The following is a 9,262-nucleotide window of genomic DNA, read 5'->3' on the forward strand; positions in this document are numbered from 1 at the left end:
CGGTCTTCACTGTCGTGAATTCAGAACCTCTTCTGCAGACGGCGGGTTCGGCTCTCCTCTGCGTGAATGGAGGTAAAAAAAACGGAATATCTGTTTTTTCCAGTCTTTTACACCTGCCTGGGGTCTTCCAGCTGCTTCCTTCTTAGTAGAACTCTGAAGTGAAAATGCTTTTTGGAGCCAAAGACTGACACCGCTCCTCCACAACTTCAGCTTTTTTTTTTTTTTTGTGTCACATCCCATAACCCGTTGGAGAAGAAACCTAATTCTATAAACCCTGACTCAAAAGCAGGGAGGGATCATTTCTATAAAATGTCGTCTTCCTAATCCAGCAAGGTGTGACTGCTGTCGCGTCGTCGCCAACTCCTTTTAGCATCAAGAACTGCCTGTTTGTTTGTTTTTTCGTTCCGCTTTGTTGCTTCTGGGAGCGTTTATAGTCTGAGCAGCAGTCTGAGACGCCACCGTGGAAAAGAAAGATAAACATAATGTCATTTTACACCCTAGTGCTGTTTAAAAGACAAGCACTAAAAAGGAGGTACCAAGAAAAAGATTGGAATTGATTTATTTTTCCTTTTTGTACGTAGTTCATTATTTGGTTGAATTCATGCAGATGAATTTTTCACCCAGTGTGAAATCAGATCTTCAGTCTTGTACAGGGGTGGGCAATTATCTTGGCTGGCGGGTCCGGATTTCTTATTTGATTTGTATGCGTGGGTCAACTGGGTGAAGAAAAGGGAAATTGCAACTTAAATATTGCAATTTTTGGGCATTTTATTTAAATTTTATAATCATTAATAGTAATATAAATGTACCGACCGACATTATTTTCTATTGAATCATCCGTACAAAATCAAACAAAAGGGAAAAATAAGTTTCTAAATTCAATATTGATTGAAAATACTTGTTAGAATATTCAAAGAAAATAGTTTTGCAGGCCGGAAAAAAACAACAAAATGGTCTGGACATGGCCTTCTCATTTAATTTTTATGCGTTGGCCAACTAGGTGCACAAAATGGAAATTGCAACTTAAATATTTCAATTTTTGTGCATTTTATTTCAATTTTAGAATCATTGATGATAATATAAATGCACCGACCAACATTATTTCGTATGTAATCATCCGTACAAAATTAAAAAAAAGGAAAAAATAAGTTTCCAAATTCAATATTGATTGAAAATACATCAAAATTGAAAAGATTATAGTTCGGCTGGCCGGAAAAAAACAAAACAAAACTGGCCGGACGTGGCCAGCGGGCCGTAAAATGCCCGGGTCTGGTCTTGTATCTACAGACGGACACTCAGTTCAACCAACCACATCTTTTTCATCCACATCCAAATACCGTGCAGACAAGACGTGCAGACAAGGGGGGAAGGAAAGGGAAAGCGAGGCAACCAGATTACCGTGGCCCGTGGCCCCGCTCAGACTCCCCCCGCCTGAACCCGTCCCCGGAGAAATGAACTCTGCAGACATTTATGTGCGTCTAATTAAATTAGATACTATCTGGTTTAATGCCACGCGTGTAAAAGACACAAACACCTGCGTGAATTATTCAAACGCCACGCGTACGTGAACGCCGAGCGGCGCCATCGCGTCACGTAGCCAATTGCGCGTTCATGCCAACCGTGTTTTAAATGTCTCCCATTAACTCCCCCTCCCGTTACAACAGCGACACACAGCTCTCGTTGACGGTGATTAAAAACAGCAAAATATTGATCCCGGGTTAACGAGATGCTCGCGGATCCTGCAGGGGAAATCGGATTTGCCAAATTCACCGTGTGAAGACGAAAAGCCCCTTAAACTAAGGTGAAAACCGAAATGAAGCACATGAGGGAAATCCAGCGAGATCCTGAAGTACACGAGAAATTCCCCGTCATATCATCGATGCGTTCATTATTTTATTTACTTTACGGCAAAAAAAAAAGTTGCGTTTGACAGCAAATATCTAATTCCCATGCTACTTTTCAATTGTTGGCTTTTGCCAGTCTTTTCAATCTGGATTAAAGTGTCTTGAAATTGCACAGGAAATAACCTTTAAGTGCCACGAAATATTGATTAAACATAATAATGACCAAGAAACAGACAAAAATAATCAACTGATCCCTGAAAGATCAGCAAGAAATCACCTCAACTTAAAAAAATATTGTTTCAACACCATGAAACCGGAACAAATAACTTTGAACTTTGCAAAATTTTAGCATAATCGAAAACTCCAGTTTTTTTTTAATAGACAAATTTAAATCATAGAATTTGATCATTTTATTTGTCTAGCAGGTATTTTATTATCTAAGCAGACATGATAAAACAGGACAGAGATTTCAATATAAAGCAAATATGATACAGTACCAAATATATAATAGACTATAATAGAAATTATGATTATTATATAAGTGACAGGAGCATCTTCCTCTGCAGACAAAGGCCTCCACACTCACCAGCCATAACTTCCACTCGGGAACTTGTGTGCGCACGTCGTGTACACGTGCGCGCGTGCAGGTCCGCCGCTGTCTATTAATTAGCCCGGGGCGAATCGATAGCGCCGAGACATGTTTCGACGGTGAGTTTTACCGTACTTGACCCCGAGCGGGCGGCTGAGGTTACGTGTCATCGATGTGGCAGAAGCTGCTTTCTTACTTTTCCTGCCAGGAGATGGTTTTATAAAGGCATCGAGTGCAGTCGGTGTGTGTGTGTGCGTGTGTGTGTGTGTGTGAGAGAGAGAGAGAGAATCTAACCCTCCGGATGAAATATGTCCCTGCTGTCAGAGAAGTGAATCGATAACCCACCTCCTCCTCCGTCCTCTCTCGCCTGACACCAAGCTGAGAGTCTTAAATCTGAACCAAAAGAACGTAGAAGCAAAAAAAAAAAAAGCTGGTTCTGCCGTCTGTCTGTAAATGATCGTTTGATTATTTCACACGAATTCCCCCCGAAAATGAAATTCTCTCCTCGAACGACACATGACGGTGTTGAGGCGGGGGTTTAAGTCGCCTCCCGTTTTAATGCGGATCTTCTCTCACCATGGAGACGGTGGAAATATTCCCGTTTTTATCTCCAGGTCCAAGAAATTCCACTCCTTTCAGACGCTGAGGTTTAATTAGCAAACATCCTTAGAAGAGGCAGGCTGGCTTTTGCTGCTAAATGATGTCCTATTACTTTAAAATTGTTTTTTCATTTACTTGACAGTCCTTGGGAGGAAATAAAACAACTTTTCACAAGGGGACTCAAACCGTTTCCTTCCTATGACATAGGATTATAATGCTGTTCATCCTCAGGGTTTCAGTGTGTCGACAGCAGTTGCATGTGTGTGTGTGTGTGTGTGTGTGTGTGTGTGTGTGTTATCACGAGAGATGATCACCTAATATTGATCACCAATCTTTTTACTATCGCTGTTCTGTCCCAAGATGCTTCATCGCTCACTATAGTTTTCCTAATTTTTAAATTGTCTAATGATTGATATTGAGCCAAACAAGTACAGGACTGCCTCAGAAAATTAGAATATTCTGATAAAGTTCTTTATCATCTGCAATTACAAAAACAAAAATGTCATACATTCTGGATTCATTTCAAATCAACTGAAATATTGCAAGCCTTTTTATTATTTAAATATTGCTGATTATGGCTTACATCTGAAGAAAACTCAAAAATTCCCATCTCAAAATATTAGAATATCATGAAAAAGTCATTTTTGTTTTTTCAATTGCATTACAGAAGATAAAGAACTTTATCACAATATTCTAAATTTCTGAGACAGTCCTGTATGTTTATTTTTCTATTTCTAAACCCTAAAAGTCAGAAAAACGACTCAGTTTTCAAAATGATCAAAGTTTAGGTTTTTTCAACGTGGAAATCCAGCAAGAACTGAATGAGTAATCGGCTAAAATATGTGTAAAGAATTCCCTTAAAATTCATTTATATATGAATTTGAACGTTATTAGCGAAAGAGCACTGATAAGTCCTTAGAATAAAATATCAGAAATAGACAACGTGATATAAATCTTTATTTTTTTTTTCTCCTCTGTCTTCTTCCTTCCTCGTCCCTGCATGTGTCTGATCATGGGAGTGCACTTTATCAGCTCGGCAGCGTAATTACATCCAGGAAAAGAGAGGGAGGAGCGGGGGGGCAGACGGAGGAAGAGAAAGGTGCCTGCAGTGTCAACACTCCTTCACGCCTGCCTGACACACACACACACACACACACACACACACACAGTTGTCAGAAACAGGGTACGTTGGGTGTAAATTAAAGGTAGGAGTCCAGCATTAAAAGCTGCAGTTTTTTTTTTTAACTCTTTAGGGAAGCAGCAGCTCCCAGTTCCATCTGCTCACCACATGTCCATTTATTCATCTTTCCAATATTTTTTTTTCTTTTTTTTGGGAACCACATGACCGCTTCTGCTCCCGGGAAGGGTCGGAGAAAATTTATAAAGGTTTCATAAAGGGCAAACACGCTTCATTTAAGAGTCTTGTTCAGGTCTGCCCAATACATCGATCGCAAAGGTATAGCGGGTCGATCGCATGGCATTAAAACGTAGACATCTTTCTATTGTCCTCACTATGAACTTCTTGACTTGACTGACAGTCGGTCCGTCTAATCTGACCTTTTCTGACACAGGCGTCATCGGGCCTGTGCACATAAAGGCGCGTTCTAGCAAGCTAGCGAGTTAGCCTCCAAATTATGTCTTCTAAACGTATGGGTTTATAAATGGGAGGGGGAGCTGGACCAAGTAAAAAGACTAAAACATAGGTGTCAAACTCTGGCCCGCGGGCCAAATTTGGCTCGCACTGTAATTATATTTGACCCGCAAAGCCACACCAAATGACCATTAGAGCTGGCCCGTCGGTACGGTCTACTGTGCGTGGATTGCTAATTCTACAAATCCAAGAACTTTCTGCTGGTGTTTTGGCACGAAAATCACAACAGGACCCATAAACGCCCTCTCCTCTTATTTACAGTTGTCATAGCAACCTCATGCTAATAATGGCACCCTGCTGCTTAGGCCGAAAACAGGGTTTTGCATGTGCGCAATATTAAGTAATATATTGTATAATATTAAGCTATGCTTGTTCCATATTTAGTTTTTAAGCAAAACTTGTTTTGGTCCATATGAAAAGGTTCATTGTTATATCTGGAGGGGGATTTTTTTCAATAAATATCAATGTTGGCCCATGACTTTGTCCTAGTTTTGAATTTTGGCCCACTGTGTGTTTGAGTTTGACACCCCTGGACTGAAACGTATCACTTCCATACAGGATGGGAGCTGGACTTTTTTTTTTACTTTGTCATTTTCAAAGTGCGTTCGCCTCATCTGCCGGTCTGCCATCGCCATAATTAAAAAGGGAAATGCGGAGCTGATTTTTCAGATCGTTCATAAAAACTACGATGCTGACTTCCCTCCCAAAAGCGAGCCGAGAAGGAGAAAGGTGTCAGGACAGCAGCCATTTTTCACACAGCTAACTTCAACTATGCTGCTGACTCCCATCTAATCATCAGAATAGCAAAATATTTACCAAAAAGTACTCTGTTATAGTGTGCCATGAGGGTTCATGCAGTTATGCAAGATCCACAAACATTTATTGTGTTAAGTATACTCAGTCGATATACAATAAAAAATATATTCAGCATTTTTAGTGGAGGTAGATCCTTTTTACATAGTCATTTGAAAAGTAGCTCACAAGGCGAAAAAGTGTGGGCACCCCATGTCTTGTTTGAACTCTGAATGGCGACCGGTGGCTGTTCTGACTCCGGTCGGCTGTTTGGTCACGTGTCACGTGTCACGTGCGCGTTCTGCTCGGCTGCCGGTCGGCCCGGGTTCTGATGGCGGCAGTGTTCGGACCCCTGCTGGAAATCAGACCCGGCGACCAGGGAAGATCCAGACCTGCTTCTGGAGAGGACAACTTAAAAAAGTCACGGTTCAAGAATATAGATCATAGAAATAACCACATTACCTCACACACACACACACACACACCACTCATATACAATGTGTGTTTTCACTATGTTCTGTTCATTTCCTGGTGACTGACCTCACCAGGACAGAAGTCAAATGGTTTCTAGGATTTATGTCGCTTTGTCTCTGACTTCAAATCTGCGTCGAGAGAGAGCCTCTCTGTTTCCACGTGTTCTGTATACACACATACACACTTTTCAAATGAAGTGTTTTTTATTCACACACACATGTTTTGTTTGTTTTGTTCATTTCCTCTCCCATTGAGACTTTTGTTTAGCGAAGAACACATCGTTGTGTACAAAAAGGCATACTGATATAAAGATAAATGCGCACACTCAAAGCTCTATATATACATCCACATCGTGTTTACTTGTGGCTGCTTTGTTGAAGTATGTAGGGAAGCGTGACGGCTGCTCAAACATCTATTTATCTCTGTCCTCTACGTGCGCACGTGTCAGAGAAAGAGCTATCGCTCATGCCTCTCATATAATGATAGTACAATCCTACAGCTGCACTTCAGTCTCTATTGTACTGTGTTCATTTCATGTTTTGTTTTGTTTTTTTCTGCCATTTGTACCCCTGCTTTTTCTCTTTCTCGACCAGACCAGAGTTCTTCTTTTTGGACTCGTACCGTCTTTATGATCGGCAGGAACCGGAAAGTATAAATAGTCAAGGTTTTTGAAAATGAAGACTGCTTTGTCCTCATATGGGGACAGCGGGTGTATTTTACGGGGACTAAAGTTTCACTGAGCGATTGAAGTGCGTATTTACTGTGTTTGAACAAATATTTATTTGGACTAAATGCTACAAATGTTTGAAATAATTCACAGAAATCATACATATTTTGTATCTCGCCATGTATTCGGCTCTGCCGCTGAGTCGTTGATGCCATCACGACTTTTTTTAATTGTTTTAAAAAGCGTTTTTGAATTGATGACTAAAGGTAAAATCTATGTTTCAGGGCCCAATCTAATGTCCTTGTTCGGTGACTTGGGATTTTCAGAAGGTAAGGCAAGGGTGGGAAAACCTTTTGGATCAGGGGCCGCATTGACTTTTAAAATTTGACAGACGGGCCAAAAAACAAAAAAAACGCATGTGTTAACAGTACATATCAGACTCGTCTGACATTTGCTTTGAAAATAAAACCAGCTTTGGTTTTGAAGGCTCTGACGCTTGCTTGCATTTTATGCACAAACCGCTTTTTCCCTTGTAGCTTCACGCCCAGCTCGTTCTTCGTGTCGGTATGTCCACAGTAAAGGCTAAATCACAAAGCTGATCTGTGTCATTCAGCGCAGGAAAATTCTCAAGTAGCTCCAAAAATGAAATAATCTCCAGTTTCAGCTCCCACATTCAATCATTCATAACAAGTATGAATTCTGTACCGACCTTTTGCGGGTCGGATTAAAAAGACCAACGGGCCAGATATGGCCCGCGGGCCGTAGTTTGCCCACCCTGGGGTAAGGCATTTTAAGTAAATTACTTTTTTTTTTTTTTTAATTAGTTTATTTATTTCTTATTTTAAATCCCTAAATCTTAAATTCTTTAATTCAAGCCGCCTGGGTGTGAACCATTTCCAGAGGTGGGGTTTATCCGGGACAGGACAGCTGTCAATCACAGCACCACATACGGAGCCCATTCACTCTTATTCACACCTACGGACAATTTTTTGAATCTTCAATGAATCTGACTTTTTTTTTTTTAATTTTGCGGGAGAAAGACGAAGAAGCTGGAAAGAACCCAGGCAGGATAACAAGGAGAGAATTCACCGAAGGAGCCGTCCGGCCTTGAGCCCAAGAGCCTTCTTGCCTCCAGAATTCTTACTCAGTAGCTCATTAGCTGCTGATATTTATTGAATCTGACAAAAATTCAAGGCCTCGCAGAACAAATGTCTGAAATCCAGAACCCGTAATGGTTTTGAATCTCGAACTCGACTGTCAGCTCTCGTTCCCGATACTTTTTGATCTTCACGTTTGTAGTAGCGGACGATCTGCCGCCTATTGGCCACTCTGTTCTCAAACACTAGCAGGGAAAATGTTAATATGTAAATCAAGTATCAGTCTCTGTCCTCATCACACTTCCTGTCCATTTCTGACATTTTGCAATCACTATTTTGCATTTTTCTTTCTGCAGTTGTGGCCGGAGTCCCTGAGGTGGAACATAAAATGCAGTTCAGAAGAAAAATTATCAAGGGAGACATTTAGACTGCATTCAGGTTAAAGAGCGAGAAATTGGAAATATAAATATTGGTGTGTGTGTATGGGGAGGGTCTGTATGTTCGTGTGTGTGTGTGTGTGTGTGTGTGTGTGTGTGTGTGTGTGTGTCAGGGGACACATTATGGAGCACCAGAAGATGTGAAGTGTAATCTTCGCTGCTGACGATTCGAAAGCTGCAACAATTACCCGTTCAGTCCGCGCTCTAGAGGTCAGAGGTCACACACAAATATACACACACACACATACAAGACATCATCATCAAATGCACACACTGGTCACGTCGCTCTCGGAGATGCCGCAGCTTCGTCACCGTGGACACACACCTGTCGTAAATCAAACACAGGGTCGTGGTTTAGACAAGCAATTACATGGGATGTAGAGGAAGTGAAGAAATGTGTGAAGTCCCAGTTTGACAGACAAAATCAGTGTATTTTGATATTTTGTCTCGTCAAAATCTTCTTGTCGTGGCTGCTGGACTTGAATTTTGGGCGGGTTTGGGTTAGGGTGGCTTGTGAGGGAATTGGAAGACGGTGAAACGTCTTCCAATTCAGTTCCAGTTGCCACAACAAGAAGATTTTGACAAGAATTCACTGTGACCTGGATGACTGAGAACCTCCACAGACATTTATTTTAAAATGACTGACGTGTGGAAGGAAGTGCACTTCCTTTTTCTCATTCTTACAAGTAGTCTTGTGGTGTAAATCTTCATTTGTTTTGTTTTTTTAAACAGATTTATTCTTTGGGGGAAGGAAGTTGTTCATGTGAAGGAAGCAACGGAGGAAAGTGTCAGGAAGGAAAGAATTGAGTGCGTTTGTGTTCATATATGGACTTGGAATATTTCTAATTGCAGAGGAAACGCTGGAAGTCTGTTCATATTTCCCTCCTCCATTGAATGTGTGAGAGGCAAATAAATGGTAGTTGGAAAAAAATGCAAGGCGGAAAACATGAAGGAATGAAAGACAGAGGGGTAGAAGAACGAAACCAAACAAACGAAAGAGAAACCTCAGCGAATATCACCTCCATCTTAATTTCTAAATAATGCATCTGTGTGTGCGCGCTTGGTGTTGCCGAGCGTTCATATTGGATTTTTTTCAATAAGTCAGATAACG

The sequence above is a fragment of the Fistularia commersonii genome, chromosome 14 (assembly GCF_037954325.1).
Source record: "Fistularia commersonii isolate RoL2024-O1a breed Wild chromosome 14, RoL_Fcom_v1.0, whole genome shotgun sequence".
In the NCBI taxonomy this organism is placed as follows: Eukaryota; Metazoa; Chordata; class Actinopteri; order Syngnathiformes; family Fistulariidae; genus Fistularia; species Fistularia commersonii.